Genomic DNA, 20,389 nt, shown 5'->3' on the forward strand with positions numbered 1-20,389 from the left:
CAGAGACATATTGGAGTAAAACTTTAGAAAATCAGACAGTGAAAAATCTTAAAAGCAATTAGAAGAAAAGATAAGTTGCCCTCAAAGATATGACAAACTGATAACTAACTTCTACTACTACCATTGGAAGCCTGAAGATAATAGAAAAATACCTTTAAACTAATAGAAAGTAATTAATTAGCTAGAATTCTCTACCCAGTGATTATACCCTTAAAGAATTAAATAAAAATAGATATTTTCAGATTAAAAAGCAAAATAAACAAATACTGGGACTATGTCACCAGCAGACCCAAAGTGAAAATTCTTAAGGTGATTAGGCAAAAGGAAAATGATCCCACATAGAAACTCTGGTATGGTAGATAACTTCTAAAACTTTTTATTTGTGTAAATTAAAATCTTACTTTTAATAATAAAGATAGAGATAAATGTGACAAATTATAAAATTTTTATTTGATCAGGTAAAATTTTAAAATGCATATTTAGATGTTAAATATTTGAAATCTCATTTGATTAAGATTTATATGTTGAAAATTCCTAAAAGTGAGAAATGGCGTGAGTTACAGACATGACAGTATTGGGGGAAGAGTGATGTCACTGTTGATCACATCCATACCTGCTCTAGATCCCCTTGTCCTTGACTGTTTGAGGGGAGGAAGGAGGAATTTTAGGAGCTGAAGAGATCTTGGATTACCAGAATAGTTTCCATTACCCAACTTTCCTCACAGTTTAACTTTAGCTAAATATATATTTGATTTTGAGTTTGAATGTGGGACACCCAGGACAGGAATCTTTGGGACATCTGTTTCACCAATGTAATTTCAGAAACTAAAAGCTGAGATATCTTTAAAAATTGTAAAATTCTATACATGCTTTCAATCGTCTAAATTAGAATATCTAAAGATAGGGCCCAGAAATCTGTCTTTCTAAAAAAATCTCTCAATCCAGCACTAAACTGAGAGCAGGTACTTGGAAAACACCCATCTCTAACAAATTTGCTTGGGGCTCTGATTAGTTCAGAGCAAGGTACGATAAATAAGCAGCAAACAAGACTGTTACTCTAAAGGATCTTACAGTCTCATTTGGAGAAAAAGGTATAGAATAAGTTATATACTTATAAAGGCCATGACAAATGGAAGCACAGCCTAGGGGAAAGTCAGGTAGAGTCAAGGATGGCTGCATGGAGGAGACAGCACCTGATAAAAAGGGGTTGAGTGAGAAGGACGGACCACAAAAAATTCTGAGCTGGATTTTCCAGGCAAGGGGAACAGTATATAAAATCCATGTTATCTTTTTAAAAAATCTTAATAGTATTTTTATAGGCCCTTAAACCTGGGAGTGAACCAACTTCCCCCAAGGGAGACCCTGAGAGCTTCTATTTATAATCAAACAATTAACTCATATTAAGAATTCATGAAATTCTATGCATTAGGCTCTTTGTGATTAATATACACTTTGCGGCATTCTCAAGTGGAATCCTTTGTTTAAGTATTCCCTTTCCATCCCTCTTGCAAGTACTCTCTTTTGATTACAGCCAACTCGAGGACCAAGAGAGATTTTCAAGCTCAAAGGTCTTGAAAGAGTACTTGGGGTGGTGGTGGTGGTGGTGGTGATGATGGGAAAGATCTCACACATGAACAACATTGCCACCTGTTGCTACTCTGTCTAGAGTCTGGATACAGAACCAGAGGGATGTGAGGAACTTGGCGAGGTGGTGGAATGGGCACACAATACCATCTGATGAGTCCCTAAAACACAGATACCATGGATTAACACTGAGTGAAGACTCAAGAGGGAGACTGTCAGCCTTCATTCTTTAAATTATTTAAATGATTTACTTTATTAAATGATTTATGTATCTATTTAAAAAATAAAATAAATTCTCTCATGTTGGTTTAAATGGAGCGATGGCACCAGGGACTTGCAATTTCAGTGCTATGAGGGAGGCTGTGGCTGTTGCTATGGCTTCCATGATGTGGATGCTATAAACCCATGAAACTGCACCAATACACAATTACACAACTCTACTATAGCACATCGGAATTATTTTTCCTGTATTTTCTTTTTTTTTTCTTCTCACTTTGAGCACCAGAAAAGCCTAAACCCATAAGTCACAAATCAATGAAACTATAATAACAAAATAACGTCCTTGATTCCTATATTCTGATTACAATTTTCTATCTATTTTAGGAGGGAGTTATAAAACTTAATATACTACCAAGGTACATATTTTCATGTGTTCTACATCTTCTTTGATTCAGCATTCATTTACTGTGCCCACTTCAGGGTGCATACATTTTAATAGCAAGGAGAATGTTAGCGATATTTTATATTCTGTTGGAATTTCACCAGATATGATTCTTCATTGTAACATAAAACATGTTTGAGTACGTTATGTTCTTCCTAATAGAAATAGAGGTATAATAAATTGAAGCTTTAAATCAATACTAGTTTTGCCAATAATTCAGTAAAGTTTGACACTAATAATTAAGCAATTAAGAGTAAGAGTTCTGGTTTCCATTCTTTTTCTGAACGTTTAAATGAGTATAACATTTGTGTTGTCTGTCACTACCTTATTTCATTTGCCATAAAAGTAACTCTTAGAGAAATAAAATAGATCCATATACAGTAGCTCAGTTGTGCTGATAGTATTAATCACTATTTAGTATTGTGACACATTCCTAGTAAATAGCCTAGGTGTTTAGGCAAATACTCATTCAAGAGAAATAATTTTAAGTACATGTCATGGCTTCCTTTTAAAGTTATATTCATATACTCACATTTATGATGTTTCTAGTATCTATATTATTTCTTTGCAGCTTCCCAGTAGAATTAATCCTTAACATTTGTGTAATTTAATTCATTGGGGATCTTTAAAGAAGCTCTTAAGGAAATCATTTATTACTGGGTGCTCTAGAGCACATAAACACATGCACATATAACATAATCTATTCAGCACTATATACAACAGCCAAGACACATGGATGCAACCTAAATGTACATTGACAGATGACTGGATAAAGAAGTTGTAGTGTATTTATACATTGGAATATGACTCAGCCATGAAAAATAAAATAATGCCATTTGCAGAAACATAGACCTAGAGATCATCATTCTAAGTGAAGTAAGCCAGAAAGAGAAAGAAAAATACCATATGCTATCACTCATATGTGGAATCTAAAAAAAGAAAGACAACACCAATAAACTCATCTACCAAATGGAAGACAGACATAGTAAACATCTACAAAACAGACTCACAGACATAGTAAACCTTATGGTTACTGGGGGGAAGAGGGTGGGAAGGGATAACTTTGGGAGTTTGAGATTTACAAATGTTAGCCACTATTTATAAAAATAGATTAAAAAAAACCAAATTCCTTCTGTATAGCATAGGGAACTATATTCAATATCTTGTAATAATCTTTAATGAAAAATAATATGAAAAATATATATATAATGCATGGCTGGAACATTGTGCTGTACACCAGAAATTGATATATAACTGATTGTACTTCAGTAAAAATTATGAAAATAAATTTTCTAGCCTTATGTATCATGCACTATGTTGAGGTTACTGCTCAAATGCTGCATTTAGATAGTTCCTAGAGAATTGAGAAGAAAAGGCAATGATTTGGGAACTCATGGGTTCATGATAACAGGTCATTCTTTTTTCCTTCTCAATGTTCATCCATTGTTCTTCCACTCTTGTGAGTCCATCATCTCAAACTTTCAAAATGTCTCAGAGAAAAAAGGAGTCTCTAGACAGACTTTTAATAATCTTAATTTTTCTCTTATGTTGACAACAATGTGTACTAAGATGCTTGAGTCATCTGTTGGTTGTCTGGTCTACTGAAGCCAATATGACTTGCTTCTGAGTACAAAGCTTTAGGAGGACAGTAGGTTGCTATCTCATGCTCTGACATCTCCTTCTAGCCCTGTAGCCCTCAGTCTAGATGTCCCTCTATGTGGCATAATCAGGTATATTTCTCTACAGGTTGGGGCAACCAGTCCGCAATAAAGCACACAATCCAATCTCTTAGTTACCCCTTTTCTATTAAAACATGTTGTTAGCTGTAGTGTTTATAAAAATAGAAGTATGGGTCAATTTATCATTCTCCACTATAATTTAAGAAAGTTAATAATGTGCCCTTCATTGACATCCAGTACTACTGCAATCTTGAATTCCTGACTTCCACAGGATCTTTACATCCAGAAACTTAGTAAACCATACTGACTGTGATATTGCTCCTGACCTAATAAATGCTTGAGGTATCATAACTCTTAAGTATCAAATTCATATTAGCACAAGGCAAATTGGTCTCTCTTCTCTGGTTTTAAGGATGGCCCAGATCACATTTTATAAGGAATAACTCCTCTGTCCTTGAATATGTCAGAATGGTAAACACCTGTTTTATTTATTTGTTTTCGTGGAGTTTTTATTGCCAGCATCACTTAAGCCCCTTTAGTAACGTTTGGCTTAAGTGCCCTTCCTTTATTTCATGTGATATTAATGGAGTTATAAGTTAACATACTCCACCAACCAGCCTCTATAGGAATTAGTATATAAATCAAACCTAGCAAGTAAGATTTCTGCCTTGATACTGATATATAAGCAAGTAGCCGTACTTCCATTCCAGTATAGTTATTAAACTGCATTGGATGTTGTGATTATATGGATTTGGGGCATCCAATGGTCATTCTCATCACTAATACAAGGAAAGGCAAAATTAACATATGGAGAGAGGGGAAGAGAGCCAGATGATACTACTTGGGTCCCTGGAACCAGCTTTCCCAGATGATAGATCCACTCCTCTCTTCCACTGTGATGAGTCAAAGCATTCCTTTTTCTGCTTAGGCTAGTTTAAATGGGTATCCATTATCCATAAATGGGTATCCAAAAATGGATATCCATTTAAACTAGCCTAAAGTATGGATAATAGTTCTAAGAAATTTATCTACCAGGATTAGTAACAGCCCTACTATTTCCTGTTATTTAAAAACTCTCAATAGAGAAATTGTTTCCTCATGTCTTCTGTCCTGGGGCTATGGCTTGAATTTATATTTTACAAAATCTGGCAACACATCTTTCACTAAATAATATAATGTCAGCTGATTTTGGGATAAGGCATGGGAGAATTATTTTCTCACATTATAAAAGCTCCAGCATTACTGGTCATTTAATAATAAGCTCTATAATTTGTCTTCTAATAGAGCTACCCTATATTTGGCTTAAAGAGAATCATTTTACTCATACATACCTTGACCTTGAACATTGCTGAACATTGCTTTTACCACATACAAATAGGACTAGTGATACTTAGGAGATAGAGTGCTAAATAGAGAAGGGGGCACTTCCAGTTTCTTCACTGACCTTCTCGAATTCAAATTGCCTATACTCCTCCACTGACAATTTTTTTCTGGAAGAAATGCCTCAAAGCTGCCAGAAAAAATCCATTGCTCCTCCGTCCCTTCGATTAAAAACTAAAAAAGAATGCCTCACTGAGAAAAACCTGAAATTTCAGTCCTGCCCACGTTGTCAAGATGGCATCACACATAGAAATCATCTAATGTGCCTCAAAGATGATTACATTCAGATTGTTGAACACACATTATGATCCATTCCTCTGTCACTAATAAAAACTATCTAGCTGAGCTATCAGTAAGCAAGAGGAGGTTCTGTTGTGCCCCGTTCTCTGGCTTGTCACCCTGAAATGCTGTTATCAGTGAAAACACTCCAGTTTCAGTTGAATTGTTCTTTATGCATAACTGACTTTTTGTGGGGAATTAAAGACAGTCTAGTAAGCCAACATCAGAGTGCACAGCCTGAGTATGTATGGCCTCATTGTGCCAGCAGGCCATGTTGGGAGACTGGAATAATTTAGATTGTCATAATTCCTGGAGTATCTACTTTCCGGCTTCCTTTGGCAGCTAAGGGGCAGAATAAAAGCCAGGGTTGGGATAGTGTTCTAGGCATGACTGAATTTATATTCATGCCATTACATAAAGATCAATTTGTTCTTTATTGTTTAACGAGGGCAGCAATTAGGAAAAGCTAGAATCTCTATGAACCTCATCAGAAGATATATTAAATAATGCATTAGGATAGCCTTTCTGTATTCATAAGAGGCTTCAAACCTCATACATTGTTCTTAAAATAAACTGAAGTCATTAGTTATATAAGCATCCGTCTGAAAAAATTATGGAGCCCATAAAGCGTTCTCAGCACAGCACTGGTTGTTTTTATGTTCCTGGTTATCGAGGGGCTTACAGCTTCAGCGGTTAAGTAGCACTGATCCTCCTCAAACAAGACTTGAATTTGTATAGGAGTAGATACCAAAAAGGAGGAAGTCAGTGAGTTAGAGGCAAGAGAAGAGTGAAATTCAGTGATGAAAATGCTGTTATAAATAAGCTATAGAGACCCCCAAAATGTAATAAAATTAGATTGCAGAGAATTTAGAAAGATTGCTTTTCAAAATGGAAATCCACAAATTGGAATAAGGGCAATGAACTTTAATGAATGGTCAGTATAGTGAAGCAGTTAAGACAGTGGATTCAGGAAGCATATGCAGGGGTTAAACATCTACTTCTATCATGCAGACAAGTTAATTAGCCTCTCTGTACCCAAGGGTCATCATCTCTAACATTACCAATTTTACAGAAAATCATTGTGAGGATCAACTGAATTAAAATGCAGAGTGTGTAGAAGAGTACCGGCTCAGAATAAGTTTTCAGAAAATGTTAGTTGTTTTTAATATTGATTGAGCACTTACTTTGTGCCTGTCATAACTTGAGCAACTTACATGTTTTATCTCATTTAATACTCACAAAGACCCTAAGAGGTTTAGAAGAAACAAGAATAGAGAGACAAAGCAACTTTCCCAAAGTTACTAAAGTGTAGGTGTCTAATACTTTGAGGCAGCTTGAATCCAGAGTCCATGCTCTTAACTGCTACACCACACTGTCCAAGTTTTCTTAACTGTATCCCTTCTTCCTGCCAAGTACCATTCTTTCCTAAGAACAGTATAGCTGCAAAATACGAAGCTATTAGTTCTTACAGATGCAATCATTATTGATGGTTACCTTGTCAAAACAACTACTTGTATGGCTAGATTTCTGTTGGCTACGTGGATATACATGTTGCAAACTATCCTGCTTGGGATTAAGTCCACACTTGTCCAAATCTAGTTAGGGTAGATAGGCTGTCATATAAAAATTGGAGTGATCCATTTTTGTAAAAGGTAAATATTTAAATATCTACATATTGCCTATATTTTATAAAGAAGAAGCTCTTAAATATCTGTCACATTGGGAAAAAAAATTTTGGCCAGAACAAATCAGGATAGAAGTTCACCTAGACATAAGGGATCTGTAACAGCTCTAGCCAAAGAGGTCAGAGGTCACATCCAAGGGAGCCAAAGGGAAAAGTAAACATATTTTGAGGTTCAAGTAGGAGCTATAGTCAGTAGGTTAGCCAAAGCAGGTGTGGACAGAATTACTACTGAGTCCATGAAGAGAATCCACAAACACTGTTCAGAGTCCAAAAAAGCAGATGTAAGAACTGAAGACAGAGGGGAAAAGGATTAGAAGATCGGTAGCAAAGTTGATAAATAATCAAATTTAGCAAGACAAGCTGATAAATAATCAAATTTAGCAAGACCAAAGCTCCAAACTCTGAACAACAATGTCATACTCTAGCCAAATGGTGAGTAAAAGGCAAGCCATCACTGACTGGACTAGCATGAGGAATAAAGAGGCAGATAGAACCCATGATCCTGATGGGGCTAAGTAGCACAAAGTCACTGCCTGTAATTCCATCTACCAGGGATTCCAACGTGAATATACTGAAGAAGAAGATTAAAGTACATGGGGAACATACTTCAGTGAGGTGAGAGGTACTAAAGAAAGCAAATGAAAGCATATATTGAAATATAGGAGATTAAAAAAACAGATTATGATGCAGCATTTTCACAATTATGTTGACATTCAAATAGCCTGCGGTTTTGTGTCTGGTATTTGTAAAAGACTCTTCACATGCCAGATCTTTGCTTTTCCCATCCCTGGTTTTGGGCTCTCCCACGATGGCCAGGGCTGCCTCCAAATAGTTCAGTTTTGGAATCTTCACTATTTTGTTTGTTCAGCGATGATAGTGCAGCTGATGATTATCCTGCATTTTGATCTTTTTAATTTAAAAAAGTAGAAAAATAAAATGTTTGATACTAGAAATTAAACCTCTAGATGTCATGAATTTATTATATGTGGTAGAAAGATAGAAAAATCATTAGGTATATTAGAAGTGGCAAAACTTCAATTTCATTTGAAGGCACCTTGGACTTCAAACAGTAAAATAAGAGAACATGAATGCAGTGTTGGAAATATATCCTTGATGATTGTATCTATTTAAGAACTGAGAAAAAATTAAGGATTTTTTTCATTTTTCAGATGGAACATCCTTAGCCCCTCTCCAATCATCCCTATCCTGTGCCCCCTCCCCAAACACATATGCACAATCAAGTTGACTTTCTCACATTCCAAGAATGGTATGGAATATTTAAAATACATTTTGTATAAAAGTTAGGGATGGTCTATAATTCAACCAATGAACACACACAATAAGATTATGTGAGGACCATTAACAGTTGTCCCCACCCCAACCCTGAGTCATAAGAATAAATTTATACATGAGCTTCAAAATGTATCCTTATCAGTAATAAACTACTTTAATCAGAGATCTCTTATGTAATTTGATATGATCCATTATATTTGCTTGAGAGTATTTCTCCAAAATAAATTTTCCATAATCATTTGAATAGGCCATTTATCTACCCCTATTGTTGGCTCTCTGAGAATAAACAGAGCACTATGATTATCTTTAATTATATTTTTCAAAAAATAAATAGTAATTCTATTTTGTCAGGCATAAGGTCTCTCCCCTTTTTATAAATAGAAAGATAACTGGGAAAGATCAGTAAGCACTCAGACTTTGAAATTCAGTTGTGGTAGGAAGTCAGAAGAATTAGAAGAGTTTGACTTCATTTGAATCAGATAAATGCAACCTTTGAATCTGCCAGTGGAAAGGGTAGTGTTGTAAACCTGCTTAGTTTTAATTCGTTTGGAATTGCTAGGGGTATTTTTAACTCTTAGCTAGCCCTTTCTTGTTAGATTATGGTGAGCCAAAACCACTGAAGCTAAGTAATACAGAGTTATAAAGATCTGAATATGGCAAAGGTTCTAGCCAGTTGAGTCAACCTGCCTGATGGAAAATCAAAGGACTCATGAGCCATTCCTGTTATTGACTCCAGAGCTAGTTTCTCACTTAGTGACAATAACCTGAAGCCAAATAAAGTAATCAGTTTCATTACTGATATTAAAAATTCATTGGAGGCTGTGAAAAAATTTCTAGTTGTGACACTCCTACACCAAAAAAATAAATCAGTATTCAGTCTAAGAATATAACATATATATGACACTTGCATATCTAAATTTAAAAGGTTTTCCATGAAGCTAACGTTGAGCCTTTACTTCTTATTTTGAGGCATAAGCTTGCCATAATAATTTATTATATATTCTCTAGTTCTCACATTTCTAATGGTGGGAACTGAGATGTGTCTGCAATTTTCCTTGTTTACTTTTGGTTAAGCAACAGAAACTTAAAAAATCTAAACATGTGTTAATAATATCATTATAATATAAATTAAAATAATAGTAGCTAATGTTTTTAGACCTCACTATGAACAAACATTGTTCTAGGAATTTTAACCCTAGAGATAAATATTGTTATTATTATGATCATTTTACAGAGGAAAAAACTAAGACATATGTAAATAACTTGCCCAAAAGGATGCAATTAGTAAACTGAAAACCAGGATTTCAACTTAGGAAATTCAGCTCCTGAGATAAAGTGTCTTACTCACTGTGATAAACTGCGTTAAGGAACGCAGGCTTCTTTATATTCTACCTAAATCAAATCTCAACATGGCTGAACTCAGCTTCCAAGGGATACACTTACCCAAAGCCATGGCTCCCTCACCTTCACTAGTCTTTATCTCAACGATCTACCCCTTTAGCTGTCTTCTCTCATGACTACACCCTAGACGTAATCCTCACCTAGAACCGCTGCACTTCTACCCTCCTAATCTAAACACAATATTCCTCAATCACAGTCTCTGTTGGTTTCTTGTACTACACCATTTCTTTAACCAATCCTGGTTTTTATGCTGTTCCCCTGTTTATTTCCTTTCTATTAGTGTATTTCTTTCCCTCATTCATCTTATCCTTCATGGTCTGCCACCTCAAACACTTTCTTTCCCCCTTTTCTTCCCATCGTTCTCCTATTAGAACCTTGATTGTAGACCAGTGCAACCTTGCTCTGGTTCTGCATTGAACTACTGAGAACACCTGAAGCTTTTTCCTTGGATTCTTTGAGCTTACAGTCTTCTGATATTTCTTGTCTATTTGCTCCTTCTGTCTCCCTCACAGGTTCATCTTCCTCTTGTCATCCTTAATATGCTGTTGAATATGGTTTGTATTTTGTTAAGGATTTTTGCATCTGTGTTCATCAGAGATATTGGCATGTTATTTTCTTTTCTTGTAGTGTCCTTGTCTGTCTTTGGTATCAGGGTAATGCTGGCCTCCTACAATGAGCTTGGGGGTCTTCCCTTCTCTTCAGTTTTAGAAGAATTTGATAATTGGTCTTAATTTTTAAATTTTGGTACAGTATCTCTATAAAGCCATCTGCTCCTGGGAATTTATTAGAAGATTTTTTATTATTTCTTTAGTTTTATTACTCATTATTAGTCTGCTCAGATTTTCTATTTCTTCATAATTTAGACTTGGTAGGTTATGTGTTTCTAGGAATTTATCCATTTCTTCCAGGTTATCCAACTTGTTGCATATAATTCTTCATAGTAGTCTTTTACTATCCTTTTAATTTCTGGGGTATCATTTATAATGTCTTATGTTTCTGATTTTACTCATTTTTTTCTTATCTCTTTTTTGGTTAGTCTAGCTAATAGTTTTCAATTTTGTTATCTTTTCAAAAAAACAGCTATTAAATTTATTGATCTGTTGTTTTCTAGTCTCTATTTCCATTTATTTCTGCTCAGTTCTTTGGTATTTCCTTCCTTCTGCTAATATTGGATTTAGTTTTTTCTTTTTCTACTTTTTTGAGGTGTAAAGTCAGGTGGGTTTTTTTTTTTGAAATCTTTTTTTTTTTTAATTAATGTAGGTGGTCATTGCTATAAATTTCCCTTTTAGAACTGCTTTTACTGCATCTTCTAAGTTTTGGTGTGTTGTATTTCCCTTTTTGCTTGATTCAAGATGTTTTTTATTTCCATTTTTATCTCTTTAACTCATTAGTGATTTAAGAATGCATTGATTTCCATGTATTTGTGAATTTTCCAGTTTTCCCTTTATTATTAATTGCTACTTTCAAACCATTGTGGTCAGAAAAAATATTTGTGGATTTCAACCTTCTTAAACTTGTTTAAGACTTGTTTTGTGACTAAACACAAGATCTATCCTGGAGAATGTTTCATCTGTTCTGGAGGAAAATGTATATTCTGCTGACATTGGGTGCAGTGTTCTATATATGTGTGTTAGGCCCATTTATTCCAAACTATAGATCAAATCCAATGTTTCCTTATTGATTTTCTCTATGGATGTTAAATCCTTTGTTGAAAGTGAGGTATTGGTGTCCCCTACTATTACTGCCCCACTATCTATTTCTCCTTTCAGATCTGTTAGTAATTGCTTAATATATTTAGGTACTCCAATTTGGGTGTACATATTTATAATCATCATATCTTCTTGATGAATTGAACTCTTTTTACAGTTTTTGACTTAAGGACTATTTTGTATGATATAAGTATAGCTACCCCTGGCTCTCTTATGGTTTCCATTTGCATAGAATGTATTTTTACATTTATTTTGAGACTATATATGTCCTGAAAGCTGAAATGAGTTTCTTCTAGGCAGTTGGGTCTTGCTTTTTCACTCACTTGGCCACTGTATGTCTTTTGATTGGAGAATTAAATCCATTTACATTTAAGGTGATTATTGATACATAAGGACTTACTATTACCATCTTATTGTTTTCTGTCTGTTCTGTAGTTCCCTTGTTTCTCTCTCCTCTATTGCTATCTTTGTGACCTAATCATTTTCCATGCTAGTATGTTTTGATTCCTTTCTCTTTATCTTTTGTGGATCTAGTATAGGTTTTTGCTTTGTGGTTACCATGAGGCTTACATAAAACATCATATGGTTATAACAATCTATTTTATTGATTGCATATAAAAACTACTTTTTTACTCTTTGCATGTATTTTATGTTTTTGATGTCATAATTTACATCCTTTTATATTGTATATTTATTTACAAGTTTTTGTAGTTACAGTTACTTATAATTTTTGTCTTAATCTATATAATGCATTTAAGAGATTTACACACCACCATTATAGTGTCAGAATATTTTGAATTTGACTATATACTTAACCTCTACCAATTAGTTTGTATTTTCATGTTTTCATGTTACCAATGATCATGTTTTCATTTTAGCTTAAAGCAGGTCTAGTGGTGATAAACTCCTTCAGCTTTTGTTTGATTAGGAAAGTCTTGATCTCTCCTTCATTTCTGAAGGAGAGCTCTGTTGGGCAAAATATTCTTGGTTGGCAGTTTTTTTTTTTCTTTCAACACTTTGAATATATAATCTCACTCTCTCCTAGCCTGCAGTGTTTCTGCTGAGAAGTCCACTGACAGCCTGTGGGGGCTCCCTTGTACATGAAGAGTTTCTTTTCTCTTGCTGCTTTCAAAAAATTCTGATTTTTGATAGTTTTAATTATGTGTCTTGGTGAAAATCTCTGGGTTGAATCTGGGGACCTATGAATTTTATGTACCTGAACGTTCATATCTCTCCCCATATTTGTAAAGTTTTCAGCCATTATTTCTTTAAATGAGCTTTCTGTCCTCTTTCTATCCTCTCCTAGGACTCCCATAATGTGTATCTTATTTTATTTGATGGAGTGCCATACTTCATGTAGTCGTCCTCCATTATTTTTCTTTTGTTCTCTGACTAGATAATTTCAAATGACCTGTCTCTGAGTTTGCTTATTTTTTCTTCTAATTAATAAAGTCTGCCATTGATGCTCTGCATTGCATTTGTTCTGTTCTTTAGCTTTAATATTTCTGTTTGTTTCTTTCTCATAATAACCTGTCTCTTTATTAAGCTTGTTTTGTCCATGTATTATTTTCCTTATTTTGTTGAATTTTTTTTTTGTTTCTTTTCACTGAACTTTCCTAAAAATAACTATTATGATTTTTTATCACATAAATTGTAGCTCTCCATTTTTGATGGGTCAGTTCTTGGAAAATTATTGTGTTCCTTTGGTGGTGTCAGTTTGCTTAATTTTTTCCTATTCCTTGAAGTCTTGTGTTGCTGTCTGCATTTCAAGAAGCAATTACTTTCTCCAGTCTTTACTGACTGGCTTTGGGAAAGAAATGCCTTCAACAATCATTCTTATTATGTATTGTGGGACTTTTCAGATCTCTTCTGTGGGTTTTCCTAACATTTCTTGTTCCTTCTTTGGTGGGAATTCTTATGATTGTATGCAATCATCAATCCTGCAAAACCAGGCTAAGGGCTGACGGCTTCCTATTTTCTTTCCCTAGGGCAGTGTCCTGAAATGCTCAAGTTTGTGTACTTTCTCCCAATCTGGCAAAACTGGATCAACTTTCTTTTCATGCTCACCAGCCAACTGCACAAGCTTGTACTTGCTGCCCATGGGGTTACAGATAGATAGCTGGTCATGCTGGGAGTGTGTTGATGAGATTCAAGGAGCACTGGAGATGTCCATGGCCAGTTGAGAGACTCCACGGCTGAGGCACCCCCAGAAGCTTATGGGTAGGCTTTTTGATGCAGTCTTAAAAGTAGTTAGTAGGATCCACATATCTTTTATGATTTCCCAGTCCTGACTGTTGTGCTCTTAACCTCTACCAGACCCTGAGTCATGTAGATAACCTCAGTATTCTGGGTGGAGAATAAAATAAATGGGCCTCTTTTGCAGTGTCCTACACAGCTGGAGAAGCTAGGTACTCACCCACTCACTATGCTCTTACTTTTCCTCATGGGAGAAATTGGGGGGCCAAGGGAGTTTCTTGGCATTGAGCTGTACCTCTTTGGTGGTGGGGTGATGCAAGTATAGTGAAACTGTTCTTACTCTCTTCAGTGCATCTAGTATCAGATTTTTTACTCCAGTGGTGTGCTGGAACCTCTCTGCTGGGATTCCAGACTCCCACAGAGGTACTCTCATCTGTGAGTAATTGTCAAAATCAATGTTTTGTTGGGATTATAATACAAAACTTCTATTTCCTCACCTTGCTGATGTCACTTCTCAGTTCTACTTCTTAACCAGTGCTAAGCTTATTCTATAGTGAAATGATTGCCATAGCATTCTAACTGGTTTCTCTGACTTGTCTTTCCCTGTTCTGCTTGCCCTATTGCAAATGACCTTTGTAGCGTAACAATCTGATTTTGCCATTCACATCCTTAAAAACCATTAATAGTTCCACATTTCCCTCAGGATAAAGTCCAGACTCCTTAACTTGAACCCTTATTAATCCTCTCAGAGGCTCACTTAGCTGTTTCTAACAGATGGGGCAAGGACCAGATCTGATTAGCTCACCTTTGTAGCAGCGGTACCTAGTACCACACCTGGCTTAATAAATACTTGTTAAAGAAATGAAGAAAAGTTATTCAAAATGTTTTCTCTGGCTTTCATGCCTTGATGAGTTCATTCATTTGTATTTCTATAATAGCGCTTGCCTACTCTCCTAATTGTACTTGGCATATATAATTGCCTGTGTGTTTGGCTCCCTTACTTGAGCTTTAATTCCTTAAAATCAGGAACAGGGTCATTTATACTACATGATGAAAATAAAGTAATAGTTTCCTACATCCAGTAGGTTTTCAGATATTGAGTAAATGAATGAGTTGTTCTAGCTAAAAGTCAGAAAGAAAATCTAGAATGTTTTTGTTGAATATAGCTTATAATTGATTTTAGTCTTGTATGTAGAGAATCTTATTCATCACAATTGCAAAGGACATCAATCCTCAAGAGAAAAGCTGATTATCTAAGGAACTGATCTTCTTAGGGGTTGCAGATGGCTTAGTCATGTGTAAGGATTTTGTGTGCAAGTAATATGATGTAGAGAAAGTTTAAATGAATGGGGAGTAGTATGATTGCAGGGATGCTGCATATGGCTGGGCAGGTGGTACATGGCACAATTCCAGAAGGAATTTTTCACACGGATAATGACGTGCACATACCTTCTGGAACTATGTAGTTTGGCAGTCCTACCTGTAAAAGAACTCCATGGAGAAAATCAAAGATTCTTATTGGAAGCCATGGATGGGATATTGTGGGGAAAGAAATATCTAGAGTATTTTAAGGAACTCCTGTTACATGATGTACTATGTAAAACTCTTGTGACACTCTTCAGGATATAGTAAAATTCTGTAATATTCTCCACAGCTTTCATAATCAGACATATATTTCTTTAAGTGTAATATACTGACAATGGGCCATTGTAGCTCTGGCATTTATGTGGCATTTATACTTGCCTGGACTATTAACAATAAGCATTTGAATAAATGCTACAAAGATAGTTTGAAATGTCATATTTTTATTCTTAAAAATGTATAAATTTCATCTTATTAGAAAAAAAATCTACCTAAAATGGTTTACTCACACACTTATCCATTCACTAAACATGTGTTTAGTGATACATATATATATCCATATATATACACATACATATCCATATATATACACATACATATCCATATATATACACATACATATATATATATATATATGGCAGTATACTTGATGCTTTGAGGAATTAGATGGTAGGTTAGAGATGGTTATGTTGCTAAAGGACTTTATAATCTACTGAGCGAAATTCTGCATGTTTACAAATAACCATATTATAATTTAGATCAGGATGGGTGCCATAAGGGATGGATAAACCAATATTAGGGGAATTCAGCAGATGAAAAAAGTAGTTATGGTCAGAGTGAGAAGGTTTTATAAAGGAGATAAAATACAAGATTTGTCTTAATGAACAAATGGAATTAGTGTAGGCAGAAATAGGACAGAGGTATAGTTCAGGATTCCTGACTCATATGGTCAGACAACTTGCCACCACAGGGAGTGAAAATTGACCTCCACTGAGATCTTAATAACTTGTCTTTGCTGCAAAAAACCAACTGTTCTTTCATCAACCACATGCCATTATCCACTGGTAAATTATCCAAAATATAGGACACAAAGTACAGAATAAAATCCAAACTATCCAAAATATAGTATAGAAAACATAGCCTTATTTTTTCAGAAGAATGTTTAAGCTACCTGATTATCCACATTTTAGAGAACTGAAAACAAAAAAATGAGATTGCCTGGGATTCCTAATACAAAAAAATTAAATGAAACCTGCTCTAAAGAAGACACAAGCACTAGAAAAAATGCATTAGAGTGTGTTTTATCTATTGTATCTTTAAATCTTGTAACCAAAAGAGGAATGAAATAAATCATAGTGCACCTCTAAGCAAGACAAATAAAAAATGAAAAATTTGTTGTTATAAAATACTTTCTCTGCTTTACAATTCCAACTGGAAAATAAAAACTTTGAACCAATGAAATTCAGCATCTTTCTAAATGTATAGAGAAACATACAGAAGCTCAAATCTGTGGTAAAATTTGATAATAGTGCTATGAAGAGATTTCATCTCAAAGAAAAGTAAAAAAAAAAATACACACCTCTAAATATATAAAAAATGAGAGATCCAGCAGCTAGATTGAATATAGGAAAAAATATTGTCAGAGTGAATCAATATCATGTTTTATAGAATGCATGTATATTTTGTTAGTTGATACCATTAAAATGTTCCACCTGAATGATGGGAAATAGGGAGATCATGGGTCTGTCTAACACAGAGATCACTTGAAATATTATGTGCTCATTTGTTTTATATATTTTCCAGAGTGCTGATCAACTAGCAAAACTTATTGAAGTAACCACCTTATTCATCGTAGGGTACCTTTCTACTGACTGCAGAGTAGCAGGCAGAAAACAGCCAGAATCTAATAATCAGCGTATGATATCCTTGAGGGCACACTAACATTTTTTTCACTTTGAAGATAACAGTGGTAGTCATAAGATATTCTGAGTCTAAGCAGTTTCAGGAAGGCCTTTTTTACTCTTTGAAACTTGTAAAAATATTACTCTCCAATCTCTGTTTGAGAAAGCAGGGTGCTTATAAAAAGAGGTTGTATATCCATTAGTGAGAAAAATCAGGTAGCAGGAGAGAGCTAGAGCCATTCTGTGTTTAGTTTGTTTTCAAGTATCCCCCTTTTCAAAGTTTGCTTTAGTGAAGTATGATTTACATAAATAAACACACAAAGTGTACAGTCAAGTGCCCTGAGGAATGTGAAGTCTTCTGAGCAATTGCTTTTAATCATTGACCGTCTGCAGTTGGTGCCTCTAGGTTTATACTGACAGCAAGAGTGTGGAAGGAAACTGAAATTTACTGAACACATAATTCTTATTTTATGGCTTCACATTTATTATTTCACATCCTCCTCAGAACAGTCTTGTGGAAGCAGTATTTTTATTCTCATTTTAATCTGTTAAAAAAACAAATGGAGTCGAAGAATACATGAATAACTTGTCCAAGTTAGACAGATAGTAAAGCAAGACATAGCATAATTTGAATCTAGACCTGTTCAGGTTTAAGACCATTGATTTTTGTTTATGCTATATTACCCACTGATGACAACTTGGTCACCGCATCCACCCACACTCACTCTCCCCAGTTCTCACAGGAGCCAAATTTTCAAAGGGTTGAAGCAGTGAGTGTGGGCAAGACAATGGTAATACCTTGGTGAAATGGTTTAGGAAAAGGGAATGTGGGAAAATGGAGCTGAGAATGTGGGACTGAGCCTAGGGAGTCAGTGGTCCAGTAGGGTGGCAGTGGTATTATAAGTGATGTGTGGCAAAGAATGCTGGCATGAGTGATAGCCTTATTTAATTTAATTTAATTGAGGTAGAGCTAGGATTCTTGAGCCTGCTAGCGAGGGCAAGGAGTGGAATTTTTTAGTACTATAAGTCCTTGGGGCAGAACTCCCTCAGAAATAAGGTAGAATCATGTTCAAGTCTTTCATATTTTGGTGCTAAATAGATGACTGTGTCAGAGCACCAAATAGATAAGCTGAATGTATTCTCTTTAACCCATTACTCAGTTATCCTATACCAATGAAAGGTGAGTTAGTGTAATATGTCAAAGAAAAATTGTTTAAGAAATGTAAAACTTGAGAAGCCTTTGGCTAGACTAACAGAGAAGAAAAAAAGAGGGCTCAAATAAATAAAATCAGAAATGGAAGAGGAGACATTACATCTGACACTACAGAAATACAAGAAATCAGAGAATATAGAAAACCTGAAAAGACCAGTTACTAGTAAGGAGATTGAATCATTAATGAAGAATCCCTCAACAAATAAATTCCAAGACCACACTGCTTCAATGATGAGTTCTTCCAAACACTTAAAGAAGATTTAATATCTATCATTCTCAAACCCTTTCAAAAAATGGAAGAGGAGTGAACACTTCCGAAGACCACAGATGTAAAAATCTTCAACAAAATATTAGCAAACTGAATTCAATTATAAGGATCATACACCACAATCAAGTGGGATTTATTCCAGGGATGAAAAGATGGTTCAATATCCACACATCAGTCAATATGCTACAGCATCTTAACAAAATGAAGGATAAAAATCATATGATTATCTCAATAGATGCAGAAAAAGCATTTGACAACATCCATTTATGATAAAAATTCTCAATTAAGTGGGTACAGAGGGAATGTACCTCAACATAATAAAGTCCATATATGAAAAACCCACAGCTAACATCATATTCAATGATAAAAAGCTGAAAGCTTTTTTTCTAAGATCAGGAGCAAGTCAAAGATGCCCATTCTTGCCACCTTTATTCAACATAGCACTGAAAGTCCTAGACTCAGCAATTAGGCAAGAAAAATAAATAAAAGGCATCTAAATCAGAAAGGAAGATGACATTGCAAATGTTATTGACATTACAGAGAAAAATCTAAAGACTCCAACAAAAAAGAAATTGTTGGAACTAACAAATGAATTTAGTAAGTCACAGGACGAAAAATCAGTATCTAGAAATCTGTGGCATTTCTATACATAAATGATAAACTAATGGAAAAAATGATGAAACCAATACAATTTATAATTGCAACAAAAATAATAAAATATCTATAAATAAATTTAACCAAGGAAATGAAAGACCTATACACTAAAAATGATAAGACACTAATGAAAGAAATTGAGGAAGACAGAAATAAATAGAATGATACTTTGTGCTGATGGATTAGAATTACTATTGTTAAAATATCCATACTAGCCAAAGCAATCTTCAACACAATCCCTATCAAAATTCCATGGCATATTTCACAGAACTAGAGCAAATAATTGTAAAACTTGTATGGAACCACAAAAGATCCAAAATAACTGAAAAACCCATGAAAAAGAACAAAGCTGAAAGTATCACGCTCCCTGATTTTAATCTATATTACAAAGTTATAGTAATTGAAACAATGTCATACTGGTACAAAAACAGGTCCATAGATGAATGGAACAGAATTGAAAGCCCAGAAATAAATCAGCTAATTTATGACAAAGGAGCCAAGAACATACAGAGAAAGGCAGTCTCTTCAATGAATGGTGTTGGGGAAACGGGACAGCCACATGCAAAAGAATGAAACAAGACCATACTCTTACACCATAAACAAAAATTAACTTAAAACGAATTAAATACTTGAATATAAGACATGAAACCACAAAATTCCTAGAAGAAAACATAGGCAGTGACCTCACTGATATCAATCTTAGAATTATTTTTGTGGATCTGACTCCAAAGGAAAGGGAAACAAAAGCAAAAATAAACAAGTGGAACTACATCAAACTAAAAAGCTTTTGCACAGTGAAGAAGACTATAATAAAAATGAAAAGGCCACCTACTGAATGGGAGAAGCTATTCGCAAATCATATATTTGATAAGGGATTAATATCCAAAATATATAAAGAACTCATACAACTCAACAAAAAAGCAAACAACATGATTAAAAAATTGGCACAAGATCTAAATAGACATTTTCTCAAAGATATATTGATGACCAAACAGCACATGGAAAGATGTTACATATCACTAATTATTAGGGAAATATAAATCAAAACCATAGTAAGATATCACCTCACCAGTGAGAATGGGTATTATCAAAAAGACAAGTAGTAACAAGTGCTGGAGAGAATGT

General features: G+C 34.7%; 2 long non-coding RNA genes across 2 annotated transcripts in view; one reads left to right on the plus strand and one right to left on the minus strand.

Moving 5' to 3' along the window:
* The window catches only part of LOC116664299, a 140,076-nt gene that overhangs the window by 82,933 nt on the left and 36,754 nt on the right, over positions 1-20,389 (plus strand). The gene's annotated exons all lie outside the window — the stretch shown is intronic.
* Positions 1-20,389, minus strand: part of LOC116664300 — a 345,391-nt gene that overhangs the window by 49,388 nt on the left and 275,614 nt on the right. The gene's annotated exons all lie outside the window — the stretch shown is intronic.

The sequence above is a fragment of the Camelus ferus genome, chromosome 6 (assembly GCF_009834535.1).
Source record: "Camelus ferus isolate YT-003-E chromosome 6, BCGSAC_Cfer_1.0, whole genome shotgun sequence".
Classification (NCBI taxonomy): domain Eukaryota; kingdom Metazoa; phylum Chordata; class Mammalia; order Artiodactyla; family Camelidae; genus Camelus; species Camelus ferus.